Source organism: Anolis carolinensis, chromosome 1 (assembly GCF_035594765.1).
Source record: "Anolis carolinensis isolate JA03-04 chromosome 1, rAnoCar3.1.pri, whole genome shotgun sequence".
In the NCBI taxonomy this organism is placed as follows: domain Eukaryota; kingdom Metazoa; phylum Chordata; class Lepidosauria; order Squamata; family Dactyloidae; genus Anolis; species Anolis carolinensis.
The window spans coordinates 156,463,361-156,490,223 of NC_085841.1; the positions used below are offsets into that span (position 1 = coordinate 156,463,361).

The 26,863-nt window shown below is 36.4% G+C and overlaps 2 protein-coding genes across 15 annotated transcripts in view; one reads left to right on the top strand and one right to left on the bottom strand.

The window, feature by feature from the left end:
• supt3h (SPT3 homolog, SAGA and STAGA complex component) overlaps positions 1–26,863 on the bottom strand; it is a 293,254-nt gene that overhangs the window by 249,632 nt on the left and 16,759 nt on the right. For 2 of the 8 annotated variants that reach the window (XM_062957071.1, XM_062957066.1), the window contains exon 3: positions 26,204–26,263. The exons of the other annotated variants lie outside the window; for them this stretch is intronic. The gene's annotated coding sequence lies outside the window, so the exon portion shown is untranslated. The remainder of the gene's footprint in view (positions 1–26,203; positions 26,264–26,863) is intronic. 8 annotated transcript variants of the gene reach the window in all.
• The window catches only part of runx2 (RUNX family transcription factor 2), a 250,911-nt gene that overhangs the window by 2,372 nt on the left and 221,676 nt on the right, over positions 1–26,863 (top strand). The gene's annotated exons all lie outside the window — the stretch shown is intronic.

Genomic DNA, 26,863 nt, shown 5'->3' on the forward strand with positions numbered 1-26,863 from the left:
AGAACAGCAAAGTTTTTTTTCAACCCAAACATCTACTTTAATGAAGCACAGCATAAAGGTAGCCAGACCACATTATTCCAGCGTTTACAACAGTTAGAACAGTTTACATGTACAGGGACTTTCTTTTGCTTTTAACATCCAAAAAGAGATTACAAGAAATATAGCTGACGAAAATTATATCTTGAGTTGACTGCTTAATTCATCTCCTTTGGGTCATTCTTTAAACCACCAGAAAACTACTAGGCCATCGGCAAATCATCCTTCTATATTTACCACATTTAAATAAGACTGGTCAAGCAAATGTGTCCTTGGGGGCAAACAATAATGAACTTTTCAGGGCAAAATATTAATAGCTCTTTACAATTTTGTGGTGGCAATATTTAGACAGGTTAAAGCTACTTGTTGTTGTTTGGTAACTCTTTTAAAAGAGTAATATAAATATCTTAGGTCATTTACAGCTAATATATGTCCATGAAAAATCCTGATTCATGCAAATGGGAATGCATCAGTTGCTTTAGTGTTCCATTCAGCCATCTCTTCTAATCAGCAATGTCTTTCTTATCATCCAAATTATCACCAATCCATTAGAAATGAAGGCCATTATTGTTGGCTAGTAAAGAAGCTAATAATTTCCACCATTTATATCCAAGAGACATTTAGGTAATCTTTGTAAAAAAATCCTCATGTCCCAGTGAAGTGGTCTACTTATGGCAGCAACTGTGTTTTATATCATTTATTTGTAACTCATATAATAAATGCATGCAAATTCAATGTCTGAGGCCTTGATCTACATTAATTATAATTTTGCTGGTTAATTTGTTGTGCAGGTAAAAGCAGTAATAGCAAATTTACTTTAAACATACAGTAAAATATAGAACAGGCGTTCATTTAAATGAAGAGGCCTCTAGTGTTCTTGTGCCATCCCTATTCTTTTCAATGGACCTAGTGATGAAGATCAGGCCAGACTGAGCTCACAATTGACTCCTGATCTTCCAAATGTCACACAAGGTTAAAAAAAAATACATGAATGAGGGAAGCAAGTCGTTCCTCTGTTTCATCTTCTTAATTTCTTGCTACTTTTGACGGAAATTGTCCAACATACCAATTGAAAAGATAGCTCACATTTCTTGGAATCCAAATATTATGGTATATTACTTAACAATGATTAGGTACAGTAGAGTCTCACTTATCCATCATAAACGGGCCGGCAGAATGTTGGATAAGCGAATATGTTGGATAATAAGGAGAGATTAAGGAAAAGCCTATTAAACATCGAAATAAGTTATGATTTTACAAATTAAGCACCAAAACATCATGTTATACAACAAATTTGACAGAAAAAGTAGTTCAATACGCAGTAATATTATGTTGTAATTACTGTATTTACAAAATTAGCACCAAAATATCACGTTATATTGAAAACATTGACTACAAAAATGCGTTGGATAATCCAGAACGTTGGATAAGCGAGTTTTGGATAAGTGAGACTCTACTGTAACATGATTAGACAAGTCAAAATAAATCACACAATTGTTTTTTTAATGCTGTCATGTATTGATGCACTCAATATGATTTTCCAAATATATAAACATATGTTCTGTGAGTTACATGAGTCACCCATATTATTTACTCCTTCGAGAAGAGTCACAGAGCACTTAAGTAAGTATATTGTTATTTTTGTATCAGAAGTTTCAGGTGCAAAAATCACCTGAAAATATTTTGTAGCACTTCCAAATTGTGATAAGGGGAGAACATTTCCAATCAGAACCAAGTCCCATTTCTTTCTGCCATAATGCTTTTACTCTGCATCTTCTATATTCACAGTAATCTCAAATACTGTATAGGAAGTGAATGAATGGATCTGCATATTGATCCCATAAGTAATAATATTCCTCTTATTATTCAAATGCCACAATCATATGAACATTTACTTTAAAAGAAAACACTTTCTAGTTAGTTGATAAGAGCACTAAATATTTGACAGTTAAACACACAAGTAAGTGAAAAAAGCAAATTCATTGGAGAAGCTAAGATTTTATCAGACATATAGGATTAATCTTTATTGAATAGAACCATTCACAAATCAAAACTTACTCAACTTCAGTACATTCAAACAGCGCTAATCAATTACAACCCTTTTCTAGTGATTCAGAATCCATGTGCTTTTAATTTTATACTCTGGTGGTCTAAACTATAGGAACGAAGCTGAGCTTAGTCAGTCCGTATAGAAACTGTTCTTTTTTTCCAATAAATATTCATCTAAACGTTTTCTTAGAGAAAGCTACTCATATGAAATCTGTGGTAACATTTTTATACTGTACCTCCTTGTTGAAGTAAAGGTTAGGGGTTATCAAAATACCTCAACTGTATATACAAAAAATGAGAGGAAAAGTTAAGTATTCACACAAAAAAATCCAAGGGAACTATATTATTTATTTTTGCATTTCCTATGATTAATGGTGCACCAGTGCATACTTGAAAAGTGAAGTCAAAGAAGGGGTAACACCTCAAAATTCTTTTTATAAACTGGACAAATGTCAAATCTGGTAGGCTCTATTAACTAGCCTACCAGAAATATGAAATGGCCCTGCCACCCTATTTTAATAGCACTACCAAAAACCCTCACATGTGCTATAATTTGTTCAGAGGTGGTCTTAGAATTGATTAGTATTCTTCAATATTTAAAATTGCAGCATACAAAGCTCAATGTCATTTAGAATTCCCCCATCAGCAAAATCTAAAAAATAATAAAACACATACATGGTAAATAACATTTAATGCTTTAAAAGTTCTAGAAAGAAGCAAAAACTATCTTAGGTTCTGCAGGTTAAAAAGAATGACAAGCCAAGAAAATTTACCTCACAGAGCAGACTCAAATTTAAAAAAAGAAAGCACACTAAAACTAGGAAGAACTGCAATTCAACAGTGAAACAAACTGCGTTAAGAGGCTGGTGGACACTCCGTTTTTGGAAGTCTTAAAACAGAGCTTGGATGGCCATCTGTCAGGAGTGCTTAGCTGTGTATTCCTGCATAACAGAATGGGTATGGACTTGTGGTTCCTTTTGAACTCTAAGATGCCTATAATTTTAAATTCACTACTCACAGTCTAAAGTGTCTATATCTGGCATTTTTCCTTATTAGATGACATAATTGGGGGAAAACAATCTGTTTGAATAATAGAAAAAGAGAACAGAGACTGTTTGAATCTAGTTTTTGTAGGCTCTGAGCATCTTAAAGGGTTTTCCCTTTCTGTCAAAGAACAGGATACAGAAGCATGGAAATATAGCCTTCCGAGAGCCATGCAAAAAAATCTTACTTTGGGCATTGTAGGTGATAAAATGGGTTCACAAACCTCATTAAGTATACACTATTAATAAAGCATTAAAATTGCCTGCCTACACATTAGGTATTCCCTAGAGTATATTATATTAACCTGAGAGTGAAGAAATACAAAATACAGCAAAATTACAATAGTTAATCCTGTTACATATTAAATGTATTGCTCAACACAGGATAATTTTTACAACTTCCAAATACTCTGTTCATATCTTAAACATGCATTTTTCAAGGTACAGTAAATGGATTCAGAAATGTATTCAATATAGAATTAAAACAATATTTAAAAGTGCAGTTCTATACAAATTTACTTGGAGATTTCCTTTCTGACTAGAATTTACTTTCACAATTTGGGGGTTGGGTTATAAAAGCAAAGTAGGAAAGGCATTTACTTCAAAAGGGTCTCTCTTCAAATCCTATGCGGCTTACAACATAACTATAGGCTTTTGCCTATAGACAGCAAATAGCTCTATTGTTTCTGAGATTTGTTCTGAGCAAACAAATTGGCTATGTGTGGACTAGCTATATTTTAAGTAGAGGCAGTCCCCAAGCTAGAATCTGTAGGTTTGGTCTTATTTTGTATTTGTTTATAAATTGGAACAGGTACGTTTTTAAGTGTAGCTCCAGACAAACATATATCAGCTTTGGATAACATAGGGAAGAGTTAACACCCTGTGGTGCTTGTTTTGCTGTCTGTGCCCCTGTTCAGAAGATTTCACTTCACTTTTCTGTTCCTGTGATAACTGGATTTTGAAAAATTTAGCTTGTGGTAGAAACAAGGATTGGTGATAAAGCCTCAGTTGAGACACCCTTTCCCCATGATAACTCTTCCAGGAGTTAATTTCCTTTTCTAGTGGTAGATTTCTCTCACTTCTTGTTGTCTCAGCCCTGTTCTTAACTAGTAAGTCAGATGTTTGTAACTCGAGGACTGCCTGTATACTAGTGAAGGTAAGAAACGCTACACATTTGGTCACCTAATGCCCAATGAATATAGCAGGTCTTAAACAGATCAACTTTCCACAGGACTGCAGTCCAAAGTCTAATTTTGTGGTTTTCCTCTGCCTGGAGATTTGCTCCAGGCTACTTGCACTTCCTTTCATTCTAAGAAAGTTACAGAAGAGTTGCTACTTCATGGCTAAAATTAATTATCAATTAGATTTTGATCTCACCTTCCTATACCATAACAAACACTTAAGACAGCTTAAAACATTTAAAAATAAAAGGTTAAAGGGTTTTAATAAATATTGGAAACCAGTACTAGCAGATAGCAGAGGGAAGGGTTAACACCCCTGTGGTGCTTGTTTTGCTTCCTGTGCCCCTGTTCAGAGGATTTCGCCTTGCTTTCTGTCCCTGTGATAATTGGATTTTGAAAAATGTGGCTTGTTGTGAAAACAAGGATTGGTGAGAAAGCTTAAGTGGAGACACCTTTTCCCCATGAAAACTCTTTCGGGTGAATTTCCCTTCCGAGGGGTAGATTTCTCTCACTTCCTGTTACCTCACCTCCATTCTTAACTATGAGTTGCGCGGAAGTCAGAAGTTTGTAATTCATGGACTGTCTGTAATAGTGTTGTGAAGGAACATACAGTGGCAGGGAGATCAGGCTGGATTTTGAAGAATGATGAAATCTTATGTAGAAGTTTATTTCAAGTTTAGAATTAGAAATAGTACAATAACTGGATAATGAAATCCATTAACTGGAGCGATGGGAGTCATTGTCTTTTCCCCCTTTTTCCTTTATTTTTTGTATTATGTATCTTGTTAGTTCGGTTTTGTAGTATTGTGTAGTTTTCTTCATTGTACCTCTGGTATTATTTTAGGTTAGTTATGTTTTGTATTTTGTTTTTATATATTGTTTTACACTATATAGAAATCTGTGATTTAATAAAGATATTACTCAATAAAGAATAAAAAGGACCAAAAAGTTATTAAAAGGGAATAAAAATATGAGGACAGTAGAGACACACTACAACAAAATCGCTGTCCTGATCAGAAAAGCAAAATTAGTAGAGTTCAGTTAACTGAAGCTATACTTCACACATAGATGATACCCACCCACATCCATGGTATAAAGTTTATCAAGATGAGCATTAGACAAAATGTACATTCCAGCTAATGTGTCATAAACCTGTTTAAGGCTTCCACTAAAAAATACTCATTACTCATGCATTTCTTTCGCGCAAAAACACACCACCTACACATAAATGTGTGTTTATGTCTCCATCTCCCCTCACTCACTCTGTATCATTTTACTTTTCAGCATTCAGCTCATTGCTTGAGGCTTGTACATAAAGCTAACTAGTTTCCTATTTCATTACAAATTTGCCCTGGAGATTTGATGGGGGGATGGGAGAGAGGAAATGGGAATTGTGTACTGGCTTCTGAATATAAGCCTACTGAGAGGCAGTAATTTGGAGAAAAAAACTTCACACATTTTTGTGGTAGCAGGGATAAACTTTAATTTAACAGTTATGTAACAATATTTAATTTTCCAATCTAAGTTCTGCATTTGGGAAATATTTTCAACATTTATTTTGAAAGCTTCCTCTTTCCAAAACTGACCAAGCTTTCAGTGTGTCAGGTGTAGAGTGAGTTGTGACTCAAACATAAGTACACCCCTTTTCAAGAGAAATTAACCCAGTAAGGCCATTGCAAACTTACTTTGGGGGATTAAAATTCCCAGCATCCCCCAGTAAACATGACCACTGGGAACTACAGTCAAAAAGTAACTTCCTTAAGCTCCGACACCAACATGACACTATCTGTCTAGACGGGAAAAAAACAATGCTGTTTTTTCTCAGTTTTGTTTTGAAATAGTAACTCGTATCTTCATAACACTTCTCCTGCGTTTTCAGCAGTTTACATCAAAAATATTTTCTGTAATTCTTATAAAAATAATCCATACTCTTAAAGTGAAGATTTCCTAACTGTCTGGTTTTAAGAAATGACACATTCATTAAAGTCTGGCACTTTTAGAACTAACAATCACTTTCAACCTATAAAATGTCATAATTATGATCCCTGCGGCTTAGATGTTTTGGCAGAAATCCAAGCAAACAGAATTCATCGTAGTACATTTTGATAGACATGTGCTGCAATATACATGCGCATTTCTCACAATTTCTCCTGAAATCACAGGGATTTGCCTTCTGACACCACAACCTGAAATGCATTCCTTGGAGGCATTAGTTTAGGAACAACAGGTACTTTGGGAGAACAAAAGAAAGAAAAGTGACACAAGGGGAAAGCACTAAGGCATCGTCTATGCTGCCATATAATGCAGTATCCAAATGCAGCTTAACTGCATTGAACCAGAGTATATGAGTCTGCAATGCCGTATGAATGTAGTTCAATGCAGCAACAAGAAATTCTACTACTGAGTGCAGTAAAGAACACATAGCTTAGATTTCCCCTAATAGCAACATTAGATATTGTGAAGTTTTGTATGTTTTATAATACATATATAAAATGTGTTGTATGCATAGGCAGGCAGACTATTTTTGTGGAATTTAAGCACATATGCAGATTTACAAACAACTCCTCATAGGTCTATCTGAGCCCTATGAAACCAAATCAGAAAGAAAACAGAACATTAAAATAACATGTTCATATAATATTCAATATAACTAGAACCTTTCTCTATCATGGAGCTAATATTCTATAACTACTTTTCTAATAGAGCAAGGCAATTAAATATAGTGATTTCTTTTATGGTTTTATCTTGCCCACCTTCAGGGAGAGGGTGGTACATGCTTTAGCAAAGAGTGAATTATTAGACCAAAAACTCCAAATCTCAGAACTGAAACCATGCTTAGTTTCAGCAAAACTGTTGCATTGTGTGCCTTAAGACTGAAATACTTGCAGTGTAGTATCTGCTCTAATATTTCCCCCAGTTATACCATATTTTCAGTGCAAAGAAGTGGCCAAATAAATGCTCATAAAAAGGGTTCTTTACTCACATCTCAAAAATGTATATGGGCTCTCTGTGACTTAAAATGGGGCTGGGAGACAGCGCTACTGCTGTTTGTGGACAAAACTCCACAAATAGCGAACCTGAACAGTGCAGTGTGTACATATTTATAGAGGAGTAAATGTCACAGAACAGCATGTGATTTACTTCTGAGGATTGTGTAGGAAATTATTTTTGTTTGGATTTGTTTGAGGTTTTTATTTTATTTTTATTTATTTTTTTGTCAAGCAAACCAGTGGTGGTACCTTGCAAAATTGTCATTTCTTGCAAATATCTTGTGTATTTAATCTTTTGAAGTAGTGTTTGTTATCTTAGTAAGTGCTAAGAGTTTTAAATAAAATGATACATTTACTTTGATATAAAATAGGATGAACTATGACACAAATTTTTCTTTGCCTAAAATGTTTACCCTTATAATAAAAATATATTGAAAAACAATCTTAAGGTAATCCTAGTCAAAGTAGAAAAGTCATATAAAAGGTTGCAAATGCTTTAGGATCTAATAAGGATGTTGCTCAGAAAAGCCTTCACCAAGAAAATGCTATACAAATAGTAAACTTATTTTTATAAATATCAATATACTGATTTTCCAACAAAAAATCTCGAAGTCGAGCTAACTGACCAGATTTTTTAAAAGTTGAAAACCAAATAACATAGAAAATGTGCTTCTCTGAGATCTGATTTCCATACCATAGTGCTAGGAATCCATCAGGAATTAAATGGTACAATAGTTTCAGTAATACATAATTCACAGTATAGATGCAGCCTTGGAATATATTTTGTCTTGGTATATAAATTCTGCTGAAATAAATTTCAATTGCATTATATTTACAAAAAGACAATTCCCCAGCTTACAACAGTGATTTAAAGCAAATAATTCAATGCACTTTTGCATCAAACAATGGCATAATTACAAAAACAAATTATTTAGAATGGAAAATCCTCTAAACAGTGCTTTTTATTCAGGCAGTGTAATACCTAGTGTTTATTAACAGAGCCTTTATCTTTTTACCCAAAGAATTTTCAACACAAAGGATATTCACTTTATTTTCACTTCCTTCCCAAACCACTCCATAAAGTTTCTGGGTTTGTTTTGTCTTGTCTAGGTTATTTAGTATCCTATTCGGATATTATATGACTCTGTCTTTACTATCCAACTAGAAATCGAAAAACAGAAACAATAAAGATTCAAGACAAGTTCCTATGTTTACTGATATTTTATTATAAAAATGAGAAAGTGATAAAATATTTAATATAGCTTTTCTGAGGAAACAATGGAAGATTAGGCAAAGACCAGGCTTAATTTTAGATCCTAAGAATCCATAGAGAAACCAAATTAAAGGAATTAATTCAGCTAAAGCAAAGTATAAATAATAAATAAATTGGCAGCATAACTGTATAAATCAAAGTACATGACTATATTCTACATAAGTATGTCTTCAGTATGTGTGCATGTGTGTGTGTGTGAGAGAGAAACACTTCGTTTTTACATAATATATTTCCATATGTAAAAATATTAACAATGTTTAATAAGTGCTACAAGCTTGCCATCCTATGAATTGTTAATAAGCAATTAGTTTCAATTATTGTATTCCTTCGAGTCTCAGATGCCACTGACTGACAGTTAGATGCATGCTAATTTCAGTGCCATATATATATACACACACACACACACACACACACACACATATCCACCCATGATTCTAAAACACACCCCATTTTTAGAGATGTTTACAAACTTTATATGTGGGAGGAGTGTGTCTAAGAATCGAAGAAATACAGTAATTAATTGTATTGCAGTCCTGTGTCTGCTTATTCAGAAGTAAAGACTTCTAGTTAAAGAGACATAGGTCTGCAACACAATTAATTTACTAATTATTTTAAGGCCCAAAATACACAGTCGCTTCTCAATATTTAAACAGGAGATGGAATATTCCACTTCTAAACAAAATGTTCTCCCCAACTATGGTATGGAGTATGTATGTGTAAGAGAGAGAACTTACAGCCTTTTTCTTTTCTAACACATTTTTACAAATGCGCCTAAAAAGCAACTCTGATTCATACTAACTTTTAAAATATATGAGCCTAAGATACAGAATGATCTAAATAAATGGAAGGTAAAAGAACGAAATGAGTATTAAAATATCAGTAATATCTGGCCAATAAAGTCATCCATGATCTGAACATTAAACGGGAGAAAGTGGATAAAAGAGAGTAAGGTTTCAAAACCATAATACCTACCTGGATAAGTCTCACTGAACTCAGTGAAGCTTACTTCTGAGTAGAGTTGCATAAGATTGTACCATAAATATACTATAATGAGAATAGTCAAACATACGGCAAAGACAGTCATGAGATAACAAAATGTGTAACCATATTACTAAAGAATACTCTGTCAAAATGAAAAAAACATTTAAAGGGTTTCCAAGACAAACATAGCTGACTGGTAGTTATATTTCATCATAGATGGCAGAATATAAAAATAATTCAACCAAATGAATAATTTTTGCTTCTGATAATGCTTTCAAAAATCTCCATCTCTGCAACATTTTATAAGAACCTATTTTAGTTTCTCTCCCTCCCGCTCTTCTTGCTGCCAAATGTAGTTCTTCACATACCTGAGTCTTATCAATTACTGAAGCATCTTCCTTGTCTTTAATTCTAAAATTTCTACAAAAATTACTGAAAGCAAGTAGAATTTTCACATGTATATGCAAGATCAAAAGTTAGCATGTTTCAGTTGAATGCATGATCTGACATTTTCAGACCGATGGTATCTTGTAGAAGAAATACAGAATGTCTGCATAGAGTAACACGCCTTAAGCAAACCCCTTCTGCTATCCCAAAATGATCTGATCCAAAACTCAAGAGTACCTTAAACAACAGGCTACCTGTTCCAGCTAAGCTTAGGAATGTGGCCAAATCATTTTTATTGATTTAACCTTTGAAGGAATGCTACATATCCTCAGAGCAAAACATTCTAATGCATTTATAATATGATACAAGTCTATATTTAAAATATAGATATAGATGTAAGCCATTCCCATGCAGCCTTCATGATTACATTCATTTTTCTTGTATTTTGACTAACAAGCTTTCATTATTTTCAAGCCTCTATTTAATTGCACTGGAGGGACAGAGGAAGGCAATTTACCAAATACTATTTCTACACTCACTCACTAGCTGAAATAAATGAGAGAGAAGGAGCAGGAATTGACAAGATTATAGTCCAGTCATTGATTGAAACACAGGTACAATTTACAACAATCTCAAATATATTCCACAAATCACTAAAGTTTAACTTTGTGCTTCAGACCCCCCCCCCCTCTTTTTTTCCCCTTACGCTAAGCAAAAAACAAACAAGAACTTCCTAAAGAGCTATCATACATGGTCATATATGGCTGAATGGCAAATTATGGAATTTAATTTCAGGGATGTGGCGCTCATGCCTAAATGCATATTTCAACAGTTATGAACCAATTCTGATACCTGTATACTTTGGTTCAAACTTCGGGGGGGGGGGGGAGGTGGGAAAGAGGAGAAATAATAAAACCCCATACCATTTCATAACCAGAAAGTTGCAATTCTTCCCAGAATTCTTCAAGCACTTTGATTCCCTGAATGGAAATCTCATTAAAAATACATATCATGGTTGTTTTTGCTATACAGTAAAACATGTTTTTAGCTTTTCTCAAAAGCTGCATATCACAATTCAATGCTGACATCTATAAAAAAATGGCCCAAACCACGGAGAATGAAATGGAATGAATTCTGAGCAATCAGATTTTTATGACTGAAAGTCTGCCCACATAAGATGAGGGTAAGAATAAGAAGATAATAAAGGAAAGTTCATCAGCCCATAATGTTGAAAGGACCATTTTATCAATATATATCTGAGGAAAAAGGAAAACCCTTTTCCTTAGGGTTTGGAGACATAAAATGTTGGGAAATTCACTCATAAGTGTTAAACGAACAGAAGTAAATAATTTGTTGGATATCAAGTGGAAGAAAAATGTTAAATTTATAGAGAAACTGACTAAAAAGAAGCTGGAAATCCACTTGTAAAACTAATTTATGTATATGTTGGTTGTTTTAGGGTTATAGGTAGAATAGAGATTTCTGTTTGTTAGGTAATCATTATCTAAATATGTCTATGTTTATGTACTAAGGTAGAGTGAAGCTACTATAAACTCAGGTTGTTAAAGGCACACTCAGCTTCAAATATTCTAAAGAACAGCCCAAATGTGCTCAAATCGCATCAGGTGCTCATTCAGAAGAAACAGTCCAGAACACTGGGAGGGTTCAGGAGAAATGCTTTGAGTGTTTCCCTATGTGAAAACATACCTCCGCACGTATAGCATGCCAGGGAAATGATCCCAAAAAAGCTCTCCAATACACCAGCTTTACAACATGGGCAGTAGTTTTGCATAAGAGATCAATCATTCACTTTAATGCTCTACTAATCTGAACCCATATAGTCCAAAAATAGGTTCCAGTTATGCTTTCAAAAGAATGCCTGGCATGTACTTTGTAATTCTCCAATCCTACTCAATGGCTAGATATAATTGTCACTAAAATCATATAGCAGTCTATATATGTAAAAGGGTAATGAAATTTCGGCCTAGGACAAAACAACAAAACCAAACACTCCACAACCTCCAAAATTGACAGCACAACCCCTCATCCATGCCTCTACGTTCATACAACAAAAAGAAAAGAAAAATAAAGTCCTAATTGGAGGGAGAGGAATAATTGTTAAAAAACAATACAATCTCTAAAATCAGAACACTAAATAAAGAACAACACGCTCAAAACAGGGGAATTCCACACAGGAAACAATCAGGGCCAGCTAACACCTCCCAACAAACTATTCCCATCACCAAAGTCTGGCAAATCCTCTGTTTTCTGAGGGCCACAGACAGTAGAAGCACATAAAATATTGCAAAGAACACCACTCTGAAAACAAGGAAATTCCAGACAGGAAACAATCAGGGCCAGCTAACACCTCCCAACAAAAACTTCCCTCAGGGAGGAAGCAACCAGGCTTTAAAGCTCCAAGGCCATTACATGCTAATCATTTTGCCTAATTGCAGCATTCATATTTGCCTCCAACAGACAAAAAAACCCACAATCAGAAATATTGTATATTCACAAGCTTTAGGAAATAATATCCCCTGATGGCGCAGTGTGTTAAAGCGCTGAGCTGCTGACCTTCTGGACCGAAAGGTTGCAGGTTTGAATTGGGGGAGCGGAGAGCAGGAAGGTAACGGCGCTCCATGCAGTCATGCCACATGACCTTGGAGGAGTCTACGGACAACGCCAGCTCTTCGGCTTAGAAATGCAGATGAGCACCAACCCCCAGAGTCAGACACAACTGGACTTAACATCAGGGGAAAACCTTTACCCTTTACCTTAACTACCAACAATTCCTCAATACTTTATTTCCCATACCACCATACTTCGCCACAGCAACGCGTGGCCGGGTACAGCTAGTTAATAGTATAAAATACAACATGTATCCTCTAATCTTTAAGGCATGAAAATCAAATGAAATGTCTGCCAGCAATAGAAAAGGGATTGCCAAACTGTTCAACACTTGCGGGAGGGGGGGAGTATCTGTTTTAAAATGGATCCTAGAGAATTTATGGCTCATCTTCAAATACATGAGTTTAATCCCATTGGAATTCTTTTGCATTTTAAAGTTTCAAATCATCTTAAGCATACATTATGCTGCCCTAAATGTAACAGGTGGGATGGTTTACAAATATTTCAACCCCAGAGAGACCATGGGAAGTTTTATGATGCACTGTAAACTAACACAAGTGTCTCAAATTCTCTTAAACAGTAAGGAAATAGCTAATATATTACGAATGCCAAAGAAATAAAACCTATTACCGAGATTAGCCATATTGTATGGTAAAAAGATACCAAGTGTTCTTGATATCTGTCTCTTCGCATTTCTTTAAAGCATCACAACTACACAGTAAAACAGTAAAATGCCAGATGCAATGGAGTTTCACATAAACTGCCTGCTTCCCACCACTGATGGAAAATACATATATGGCAATGATGTATCAATGATTTACAGTAAAAAATAAAAAAATACTTCAGCAATTAAAGCATTCTTTTTCTCCTCAAAATTAACGTTATGGTTTAAAATTTCACTTTCTTCTATCAATACAGTTTAAGACATTTCTGGTCACAAGTACAGAAGATATGTGCAAGACACAGAACAGTGGTTCTCAACTTGGATCTCTGTCTGTTGTTGGATTTCAACTATAATGTGATACCCAGACCCTTTCCACACAGCTGAACAAAATCCCACAATTTTCTGCTTTGAACTGGAATATATGGCAGTGTGGACTCAGATAAACCAGTTCAAAGCAGATATTGTGTGATTTTCTGTCTTGATCTTCTAGGTTATATCACTGTGTGGAAGGGCCCCCAAACAGTATGGCCAACTCAGGGATTCTGAGAGTTGCAATCCAACATCTGGGGACCCAGGTTTAGGAACTAGTGGTTTAGAACAGTGTTTCTGAAACTGTGCTCCTCCAGATGTTTTGGACTTCAACTTCTAGAACTCCCAGCCAGCTTACCAGCTGTCAAGCTTTCTGGGAGGTGAAGTCCAAATCATCTGGAGGAGCACAGTTTCGGAAACTCTGGTTTAGAGGTAGGATAAGCAACTGTGGAAAGATAGGGCCCTCAAGAGACCCACTGCATCCACATCACTGAAAATAATCGTAGTTTTGTTGTCCCTAGAGAGGGCTCTTTCGTCATATTTGTGGCCATTTTCCAGAGCCTTCTAAAACATGGTGGGAATACCTCCAAGAGGGCATTTGAGGGCAGGCAACATGTAAGAAAATAAGCCTGGGAAGCAGCATGCAGTCTATTGACTGCACTTTGCCCATCCCTGGTTGAGATAATAATTTAAGATAGGATGAGAAAATATTTTAAGTTACTATACCTACTATAGCTAAGGCACTACTTTTCAAAGGACAGCCTTTTTGCTATATGGAACATAGCTTTGAATGGCTCTTGAAATCTTTTAACGATTACGCATTGATCATATTATTCCTACCTATAGGTAGGCTAGGCCTATGAATTAGAAATGCTCATGTAGCAAGTAAACATATATGAAAACCAGAGTTTGACTCCGCCCAGCTTGAAAACCCCCCCAGATGACCATGGGAAAGTCACACTCTCTTAGACCCCTTCCACATAGCTGTATAGAATCCACATTGAACTGGATTGTATGGCAATATGGACTCAGATAACCCAGTTCAAAGCAAATATTGTGGGACTTTCTGCCTTAATATTCTGGGTTATATGGCTGTGTGAAAGGGCCCTCAAACTCAAAGGAACAAAGGCAACCTCCCTCTGAACAAACTGTATAAAGAAACCATATCTCAGAGTCGCCATACATCAGAAATCACATGAAGGTACATTAAAACAAGGCCCAGACATAAGAATGTTGGTATTTCAAGAGATCTTTGGGAGAAATAATAAGCAAATACAAACTTATCTTAGTGGTTTTGTCACTTCTTATTCTTTTGACTGTTTTGCTCTTTTATTATGTGGCAATCTTTGTTTTTGTAACTTGCTTATTCATATGTTTTGAAAATCCAGATGGACAGAAAACTTACAGAATTTTTTTAACTGCTCGGCAAGTTTCATCTATACAGAGCAGGCAGACATAGAGGGTAGACTGGGGCATTTTGTTTGGGACTCTGTTCGTGTGTCATAGCACTTTGCCCTTATGGTGGTAGGCTGGAGTTGTTTCTTGTTCTTTGCTTTTTATCTATAAATATCTATAAATATTTATCTATAAATACATGAGGGGAAGTCATAGGGAGGAGGGAGAAAGCTTGTTTTCTGACGCCTTGGAGATTAGGACATGGAACAATGGCTTCAAAATACAGGAAAGGAGATTCCACCTAAACATTAGAAAGAACTTCCTCACTGTGAGAGCTGTTTGGCAGTGGAACTCTCTGCCCCGGAGTGTGGTGGAGGCTCCTTCTTTGGAGGCTTTTAAGCAGAGGCTGGATGGCCATCTGTCAGGGGTGCTTTGAGTGTGATTTTCCTGCTTCTTGGCAGGTGGTTGGACTGGATGGCCCGTGAGGTCTCTTCCAACTCTGATTCTATGTTTCTACCTATTCCTATTTGCTTGGGATAATCAGTTTTATCAGTACTTCTGTGGTGTTTTATATTGGTAACGTAATCTATTTTCTTTTGCCCAGAAGCATCTGGCTGCTTGGGGATATATAGTTTGCCCGAGGATTGTTTTCATTCTGCATTTTTTGCACTTTGAGGGAGGTTTGATGTTTGGACATCAGGTCTAATCTCCTTTCCCTCAGTCTTTGAGAAATGTGACTAGGAAAGCTTTGACAAGTAGCATTTTTGTAACTAGGGGAAACTATTTTGTGGAGGTGTCCAAAACAAGTTCTAGGATTTCCAAACCAGCCAGCAGGACTCAAAAAGTTGCAGACCTCTATCTTCCTGGATATTCACACAGCAGGGTCCTATTCTACTTTATATTTAGGACCAAACAGGAAATGAATGACCAATGATCTGCTGAGGGAACTATACGCAAGATTTTAAGTGCTAATTTAGTACAGGATCTTAAAACTCTTTACGGCCAGGGCCCATCGTACCTTAGGGACCGTCTCTCCTTCTCCCATCATCGGAGGTCGCAACGACCATCCCAACGAGACTTACTTTATGTACCGGGTCCTAGAGAAGTGCACTTGGAAAGGACCAGACGCAGAGCTTTTTCTATCTCTGCCCCTGCCTTATGGAATGCCTTGCCGCCCTATATGAGAGCCATGTGTGAGTTAGGGCCTTTTACTCTAACACTCAAGACCTGGCTCTTTACTAGAGCTTTTAATCTATGTTAATTTTATTAATATTTTTATCTATGTATTTTTATCCTTTACAATTTTATCTTGTAAATCGCCTGGAGCATCGTGGATGGAGGGCGATTAATAAGTAATTAAATGATGATGATGATGATGATGATGAGATGTCCAATGCACCATATATTGAATTGAATCCAGTTGAGTATTTTTTTTAATCTGAAGGATTTAGACAAGAAACATATAGCTATTTGACCTACAACATGCTTCCTTGTCCCTTAACCATCCTAGGGTACTCAAGCTAACCTGGGGTGGTTTTATTGGATTGATCCCAGAAACTGTGAATAATAGGAATGGTGATCACTGCACTGAAGCAGATGATGATCCACCCTTTCAGGGATGCTTTACCTAAATTTGGAGGACTTTAGTCACTACTGCCCAGTCATAAATACACCTTTCTTGGACAAGATGTCTGGGTGAAGATAAACGTGTAGTTGCCGACATTCCTGAAGAACACAGTTGGCCCTTTCATCTGAATTCAGTCTTGGGTTAGAGAAATAATGAGCTCTGATTGTTCAAATAGATAACTCTCCTAGATAGAAACAAAGGTGGTGTCTTGACCCTGCATGATCTTGAAGCAGCCACTGACCATGGTATTCTTTGGAATATCTCTTACTAGTAGGGGCAATTCCAAAAAGTAGCACTGGCTGACTAAACGTTAGCTGACTAAACATTAGCTGTTTTGCCACTTACCAACTTGTCACTGATGGTGTCTACAGATTGGAGAAAGGCATTAGAACATTTGGAATGCTTAAGACACACTGCTCTACTTCGCTGTAACATTTGAATCATGAAAAACTATACATGTACTGATCCAGTGCCTAAATAAAGTCATGAGCTGGATGAAGACCAAGATAGTGCTAGCTGACCAATCACTCTTCATCAAGATCTGTGAAGGAGCTTTTCTTGTTGCATCACAACTTGCAGAATAGCCATTAAATATTTTTTGCCATGGTGAAATGTGACATAACACCCCAGAATCCAGGTGCCAGTCGTGACATTTTCTATTATTATTATCATTCAAATTATTGCATGTATTTATATAACACCATCACTGCATATGATGCTTTACAAGTAAAAGAGCAACAAAACAATTCCCTGTATTCTGATTTACAATCTAATGAAAACATGATACAAAAGGAAAATGCAGTGCATAAAGCCTGGGCTCTGTGGGACATTTTAGACACATGGTAACAAACCAGTCTCTTCTCCTAAGCATGGTCAACCAAGTGTCTGCCCAGGGTGAGATTTATGTTCTGAACATAATAAAATTTTGTTATTTTTTCATGTTTGTATTTTAAAATTGAATTCTGATATCATTTATTTATTTATTTATTTATAATTTGTTCTATGTTGCTTGTAGATACTATTAGATACAAGGAACAGGATAGATACTAGAGCGGCCTGATTCCTGAGTGTCACAAGCTGCCCATTTATCCAGCCCTCAGGAATATCAAGCACAGAATACATTCCTCAACTGGCCAACTGGGATACTTTTACTCAGAAGCCAGGGGTCTTCATTACCCATACTGTGCCACTTGCCAATGTTTGTATCACCGTATAATAATGCTCAGAACAAGAACTATTGAACCAACACAGAGTCCAACTTTGTTCCAAATTGTGGGAAGGGGATGGTTTTATGAACCTGAGTTCGTTCCCTTTCTTAAACTTTCCTCCAACTTATTTTTTCCCAGAGCAGAACAGTGGTGCAACTAATTTCTTTGCAAATTCTTTAAAGGTTAACAGATAATGATATCTAACCACTCTTAATGATTCTACTACATTCATGGCCAATAGCATGTCAGCAGGCCATGCAGCTGCCTCAAGGATTAAGGCAGAAATGTGATTTTTTAAAACTAATATTCCAGTTGACAGAGGCAGTAAACATTCCAATTTGTTTTCCAAATAGAAATGTTAAGGCTTGTTCCAACATTCACACGCATTGTAATAGCCATTTAAATCATCAGAATATGTGTTAGTCTACGCTGTATGTGAAAGGCATATATGGCAAAGGAGTTTCATAGAATTCATAGAGTTGGAAGAGATCTCATAGGCCATTCAGTCCAACCTCCTGCCAAGAAGCAGGAAAATCACATTCAAAGCACCCTCGACAGTTTCTTTATGTTCTTTTCTTGGCCTGGTTATGTATTCAGTAAAGGACTTTGTCATCAGCTTTAGTCACAATTTGTAAAATGGGGACAGTAAATGAAATGCCTCAAGAAACTGTGAAGGAATATTAGGTACTGAGTGATTAACCCAATTATCAAGTTGTGTTCTAAGCTATTTAAAACCTAAAGCAATGCATTATACTCTGAACCCAAAGTCAGCTCATTTCTCATAAGTTGAAAGATGAATAGTTCTATTAAACACCCTTCTGGCACTATTTTCAACAAAATACAGCAAATACAGATTGAGTCATAACTGAGATACCAGAATACTTAATATTTGTCTCCTATTTAATAAAGGAGTTCAACCAGAGAACTGAATCATAAATATGGGAACACAGTATTGTATCTGTTTACAATATACAAATAATTAACAGGATAATTATTTAATGGTCCACTTCCTTTGTTGTGGTTATTGCTGTGTGCCTGTATGTCATTTATGATTAATTGTGACTCTAAGGCAAACGTATCACAGGATTTTCTTGGCAAGGTTTGTTCAGAGGGGCCTTCTTCTTCTTCCACAAATGACCTTTAAAGATCATGAGGACAGCACTATTTTCTCATACTTCAAATTACTTTTAGATCTAGAAAGACAGTTGACTCCTTACCACTCAGATATTATGTCAGAATGACCAAGAATGACAACAATGATTAAGACTCTAAATATCTGATTTGAATGAGAATGAAATATATTATTAGAGAAAGTAGAATTAATTCATTCATTTCAACTATACTATCACCATACCAAAGCTTCTTTCTTTTTTTCTCTTTTCTTCTCCCACTCTCATTCATTATTTAAATATTTATATCCTCTATCTAAAGATCTCTGGGTGGCATACATAGTAAAATCAACATTATCATTTTAAAATAGTTTGAGAATTGCACTAAACATATGATAAACAAGTAGCAAGTAAAAGCAAGACAGATTAAAATTCAAAAACAAACACATGTGTGGACCTGAATAAAAGCAACTGGGGACCAAAGGTTTTTGTAAACATGCACGTTTTCACATGGTACTAGAAGAAAAACAATGCAGGTGCCGGTTGGGCCTCTAAGGAAAAGGTATTCCATAACTGGACAGTCAGAGCAGAGAAGGTCCTCCTCCATATCTTCCAAATGTAAAGAGTCTTAAGAAAGATTCCAAGTTGTGTTATCACAACATCCCCAATATAACCAGCAGCCTCAGAATGTCTAGCTGGGCAATTGAGATTACTCATTTTCACCAAAGGCATGTTGGAGGTAACGTGTTTGTAGCTTTATCCTCTAAAATTTAGCAGAGGAAATTTTAGTCTGATGTTTAGGTATGATTTTTAAAAACTTTCCTACCTCACCAAGATAAAATGTATGGTTTGAGCTCTAGCTACATTCCCGACAGGGCATTGCCTTGTGGTGTTGATCATCATACAGAGCAGCCTGTTACAGCTGAAATGCTACTTGATTTGTAATGTGCCCCTCCTGTCCCCTTTAATGCCCCCCTCCTGTGTTTTGACCCCTCCTATCAGTCTCCCCCCCCCCCCCCAAAGGTTCCATAATCTGCTACATTAACCTGTGTTTATAAACTGTGATTTCGAATTGCTTTCTAATCTGTTTTTTATAATGACTTTGCTAGGGAACTGTTTTTCCCCTTCCCAGGGCATTTGTGCCCCACTTTGTGCTGGTCATGGACCATATTAAAGTTTTGTCGTTGTTGATTTGAGCTTAACTGAGAGTTTCCTTAAAAACCAACTTCACTCCTTTATTTCCATTCTTCCCTTCTCTCTCAAGTTTAGACTAACTAGTCCTCTTTGCTATCAGCTTGTAACTGGATACAATAAACACCCAAGACCTTTTCTCTAATTCCGCTAGTGCATTAAAGCACAAAGCACTACGTAATGCTGAATCACAGTATGTCATGTTCTTGTTCTATTTTTATAAAATGAACATTCACAGTGAAAAAGTACGAAAACAGAACTCTCTCTGCCGATGTGTCAGATATTTCCAAAACAAAGGCAGATAAAACCAATGATTTAAATAGGTTGAAGAAAACAGTAACTCGGTCACTCTCACAGCTACTACCAGACTCAGAATCAGTCTGAGAATTGGGAACAAAGTAATGTCATTGTAAGAGCAGAAAGCAATACAAGCCAAACCTTCCTCATCTGGAAATCTCATACCCCATAAAATCCAAAACGTTTTACCGCCAGCCTCCCAGTTCTCCCTTTAGGTGGTGGCACTCCTGCTCACTGGTTCTCAAGACAGAACTGAGGTACCATCTGGGCATCCCTTATCCAGAATTCCAAAATATGAAATACTCAAAAATCCAAAATCATCCACATGGGTGACACCTTTGTTTTCTGATTCTTCAATATACTTAAATTTTGTTTCATACTCAAAATTATGTAAAATATTGCAGAAAATTACTTTCAGGCTATGTCTATAAGGTATATAGACTTGGTCTCATCTCCAGGATATCTCAAGGATGCATACAAAGGTATTCCAAACACTATACTTGGATTCCTACCATTTCACAGATCACAGGCTATCCCCAACCTCACATCTCCTGCATTCATGACTTGCATTGTGTATGAGCCTCAGGGATTGAGGACCTGTGAAATGTGAATCCAAGTACTGTATCCACACAAATCCACAACTCTCTAGCCTCGCAAATACAGTCTGACTATCTGTATCCCAAAATCTAAAAACAAATACAGTAAATACAAAATACAAAACACTCCAGGTTCCAATAATTTCAAAAAAAAAAAGGCAGCTCAACCTATATAGGAATTGCTATAGATTAGCCATTAAAATCTAGAATTGTCCCTTATAGTAAAGTAGGCCATCAACTTCTCTTCAAATATATACAGTAGAGTCTCACTTATCCAAGCTAAACGGGCCGCCAGAAGCTTGGATAAGCGAATATCTTGGATAATAAGGAGGGATTAAGGAAAAGCCTATTAAACATCAAATTAGGTTATGATTTTACAAATTAAGCACCAAAACATCATGTTATACAACAAATTTTACAGAAAAAGTAGTTCAATACACAGTAATGTTATGTTGTAATTACTGTATTTACGAATTTGGCACCAAAATATCACAATATATTGAAAACATTGACTACAAAAATGTCTTGGATAATCCAGAGGCTTGGATAAGCGAGGCTTGGATTAGTGAGACTCTACTCTACATGGAAATAGAAGATGCAGTTTCGAACTAGACCAGAAGAGGGGAGGATCCTTCAGAGGATTTAAATGCCTGCTCTTAGGCTTACATAACAAGGAAGAAGTTTTAAGAGTCCTTGCTTGCTTTATAACCTATTTTAATAGATACAGAAAATCACCTGGGGAAAGTGTTTTTGCCTATTATGTAAAAAAAAAAAAAACAATGTTGATGCCAAGAGAAAGAAGGGCATTTCAGTACATCAGTACTGTCAAAAAATTCTGTAGGCATCTTAATAATTCTAGAGAAAGAAGTATACAGCACACATTCACAGGTTCTGTATCCTCAAACTCAACCAACCATGGCTCAAAAATATTTAGAAAAACAATCTCAAAAAGCAAAACTTGATTTTGCTACACACCGAGGTCTACACTGATGTGTAGGGCATGGCGTATCCTGCTGTAGCATTCTGCCACTTCTCACATTCCCTCCAGAACTCATTTTAAGGTATTCACTATATTGTATAGGAGGCGCCATTTTACTATGCCATTACATATAGTAGGATTTGATTATTCATATATTTTGATAGCACGAAGTAGTATGGAATCCAGCCTGTTGTGCCCACACACTATCTTAACTACTTGGAAGGTGAACTGGCTGCACAGGAAGCAAATCAGAGACTATAAAGTTGAATCAAACAAGAATTTATTAACTGACAAGAATTTTAGACTCTTCCAAGAACCAGAAATGCCCTGCCCGAGGCTCCACCCCTAAGGGGATTCTTAAAGGGCCAGGGCAACGGAGACCCCAAAGGCAAAGAGGCTGTCTAGACTGACCCGACCCCCCAGAAACTGTACGAAAAATATTAATCCCTCTAAATAAAAAGGGCTTAACTAGGGGTAAACAGTGAGGGTCTTCATGAAGCATGGCACAACCCCAACAGATGCTGAGGGCCTACAGTATGCAGAAGGGATTCAACAGAAGATATTTTTATACCAACAACAATACTGGTGAAACAACTTTAACCTCCAATACATATAAAAAATAATTTTATTTTTTGAAAATGAAATATGGGCAAACACTAGAAAGGGATAAAGATAACTTCAAGAGAAAAACCAAGTACCACAATAAAACTAATATGCAAAAAAAATGAAGTAGACAAAACTAATATTTGCATGTTTCTTGTCTGACATAATTTAGCTTGTTATTTTTCATTAGATGCTATGTATTGGATATGGTAATGTTTGCTCTCACGCCCCTGCACTATTTAGCATCCAAAACTATCTTTCTTCTATTTTTAACATTTAGACACCAGTTCTGGGGGCTCTTTCATTCCATTTGAAAAATATGAGAGTTCTCTGTATATGTAAAATGCTTAAAGGGGATAACCTCAAATGTGCAAAGAATCAACTTTTAAAAACTTAGCAATCATGTTAGGCTGATAATATCGGAAGCAAAAGATAAATAATTGTTGTCTTTGAAAACTCTTCTATCTTTGCATATGCAGCTGACAATTTAGTAGCAGGCATGGGCAAACTTGCCTGCTCTTTCTACAGCAGGCGTGGGCAAACTTTGGCCCTCCAGGTGTTCTGGACGTCAACTTCCACAATTCTTAACAGCCTACTGGCTGTTAGGAATTGTGGGAGTTGGAGTCGAAAACACCTGGAGGGCCAAAGTTTGCCCATGCCTGTTATATAATGTGCTTAAAATTGATTTATTTTACTGTCATTCGTTTGTATGTTCCTTTTTCACCATTTACTATTTTAAATATTAGCCTCTTTCATGACTGCTACTAACTGCTTTGGATGTGTAGTATATATTTTCAGTGCCAACAAAATGTGGTGTTTCAATTGTTTTGGATTTCCAATTTTTTATAATGCACACCCCAGATGATACAAAAAGTAGCATCTATTTTAAAAGCAGACAGCATAGCAATTTCTCTCTATATTTCTCATTACTATTTAGCAGCTTCAGTATAAGTAGAAGCCTGACAGGCACATGCCTTCATCCCTCTATTCTTTCCATGTGTAGAAGTTTCAAAATGCTGATGGAGCTCTTCTGCTCAAAGGGATTTTTATATGCTCTTAATAGTTCCACCAAACTGCAACTCGCCCACCCTCAAAAAGCATTTGTACATACAATGCATTGAGATCCGATTTTTAATTCTGTAGGAATATTTATAATAGTAAATGCTCATAGTAATCAACATGATGAGACCACAACAGAAATTTAATATATATATTTAATGTGTAGATTGAATATGGAGTGATGCTTTGAAATAGGACTCTAAATCCCAAATCCTGGCTCAAAATTGAATAGTGTCTGAACTGGACTATTATTGCTCATCCTGTCTATAGTGCACAGTATTTTAACATACAATCATTATCCTGCGATTCTGGAGCACTCTCAGCCACTGCATAATAATTATTATTATTATTAATAATAATAATAATAATAATTTATTATTATTATTATTATTATTATTATTATTATTATTATTATTATTTATTACCCATCCAATCTCCCCAGGGCATGTCTTGCCCTCCTCCCGGCATAAAGATGGTGCAAGCAGCCCCATCCTTATGCCAGAAGGACAGCTCGAGGATGGCTCGAGAAAGGCACGAGGCGGCTGAGAGCCCTCCAGAGCACAGCCGCCTCCTATCTCTCCCTCCTTCCAGCATAATGCCAAGAGGACAGCTCGAGAATCAGGATGGAGAGGAGGATTGGCGCAGTTGTCGCATGTCTCGCCTTCTCCCCGACATAAGGATGGTGCGAGCAGTCCTGTTCATATGCCAGGAGAACAACTTGAGGATGACCCGGACCCTGCTCTGCCCCTTCCTGGCCCTGCCCTCTCCTGGGCCCTCCCCACACCAGGGCTGCCACGCCCAGCATTTGCACGGCTGTCCTCACTCCTAGCTCAGCCCTTCTTGATGGGTCCACAATATGGCCCCGAAGCAAAAAAGTTTGCCCATACCTGGTCTACATTGACCATATTATGTAGTTTCAAATTCCACTATATAGGAGTGTAGATGCGGCCTCAATTTCTTTATTTGATTCTGACACTGAATGGATGTTGTATTTCATAGGGTTGATCATAAAGAATAGTATGCCCCAAGGAAAAGATAACAAGATTTAAAAGCCCTGTCTCCACTACTGCTGGCATTAAGACTCTAGAAGTTATTTTAAAGTGGCAACTTATTCTAAATCAAAAGCCAAAGGAAACATTTTATCACTTCTGTCCATAGTCTATTCTTGTTATACCATTATTTTTCTGCTTACAATTTTTTAAAAAGTTAAAATAAATCTACTGGAAGTATTCCATTAGCACTAGAGAAGTCAACAAAATAGTTGGTGAAAAGTATTTCTGAATCAAACCCTGCTTATTTGGATAACTTTTAAAAGAGAAACTTGCAGTAGGACTAAAACAGTAAGAAGAAGTCTAGATCTTCCGCTCACATAGCCAACAATAACTTCTCCTTTGACAGGAATTTTGTGTATACTGGCAGGGAGTACATTTCTAAAAGTGCTTAATAAGGAGTTCATAATTATATAATAATTTACTATTCCTATTTTAAGATCATTTATGTAGATATGCTCTATAGCATATAAACAAACCAGAATGTAACTGTTCACTAGGGTTTCAGTATGTCTATTTTATTTCCATTTTCATGGGAATGCTAACAATGACTACATGCTGAACATGAATCAACAGTGGATCCAGCACAACAGCAATCCGAACTGGGGAGTTTATCACTGGCATTTCGTGAATATCCCTATTACACAATGCCATGTGCATTCTGTTGTTTGTCAGCCTCCTTTACGCGATTCCCCTATCCCTAACTATTAAGAGTAAAATACATCAACGGCTCCCAATTCTGCAACATTATTCTTACCTACATTGGCGCAATGGGTCCTTCCATTTCAGTCAGAAAACTGATGCTAAAGGGCAAAATATCCATCCCCCTTCTCCCCCTTGCTATACTGAGTTATTGTTTTGATTTTATGTTATATTTGCCTTTTTGTTTTGTTTTTAAAAGCTAGAATAAGCACAATTATCTAAAAATAAAAAACCTAAAAATCAGGAAAGCAGGGATAAAAAGGTTTTCTCGTGATATTAAGTCCAGTCATGTCCAACTCTGGGGGTTGGTGCTCATCTCCATTTCTAAGCCAAAGAGTTGGTGTTGTCCATAAACACCTCCAAGGTCATGTGGCCGGCATGACTGCATGGAGCACTGTTACCTTCCCACCAGAGCAGTACCTACTGATCTACTCACATTTGCATATTTCCGAACTGCTAGGTTGACAGAAGCTGGGGCTAACAGCGGAAGCTCACCCCCTTCTCCAGATTCAAACTGCTGATCTTTCGGTCAGCAAGTTCAACAGCTTAGTGGTTGAACTCGCTGCACCACCTAGGGCTAAAAAGGGTATACAGAAGTACAATCACAGGACCACAAATTGTCGAATCAACACAATTGTGTATTTGAATAAAGGTGTGACATCAAATGCACTCAAACTTGGGATATCTCTGCTATCAATGATAGCACAACTGTAATAGAATAGTGGGTTTGTGCGATAAAGTTCTATATCTATATCTATATCTGAATCGGCATTGTATAATGTTCTAAGCATTAAACTAGGGCTGAAAATTCTAATTTAACTATTTGAGAAAAGAAATAATGACTCACGGAGAAAGCACTCATTAGTTTGAGTTCCCCCCACTTTCTGCAATCCCATGCATCATGGATCTATATAAAAAGAAAATGACGTATGCTGGCAGGTTTGCTTCTCTGATTAATACATTTGAACCCTGTCTCTTATTGAATGCAATTAATCAAAAGCTATTTATATGAAATCATTTAGATTACAGCATTTTTAAAAGATGAATCCTCTGGCTTTTAAGCTATTCTAAGACAGACAGAGAAAACGTTCTAGTTTCATTACAAAGCAGAAACTGAATCCCTTTTTCATTATATGATGAATGGCTCAAGTATTTTGTATTATTTTAAATCTGTTTTTAATTGCTTATGTTTTATTCTTTTGTATTGTTGTATATTGGCATTGAATTCTGCCAGTTTTGTAAGCCGCCCTGAGTCCCTTCGGGTGAGAAGGGCGGGATAGAAATTATGGAAATAAATAAATAACAATTATAAATAATTATATTCTGTAATGATTATTATCAGTCAAAAAAAAAGAACTAGTTCCAAATGGCCTACAAATGTTACAGCAATCACAAACAACATTACTTAATCACTGCATATCATTTTGTTTAATGACAAAGAGGAAACTAGCAATCCTAAATGTTAAAAGGAAAGTAAACTGATTTACAAAATAGGACTCATTCCTTC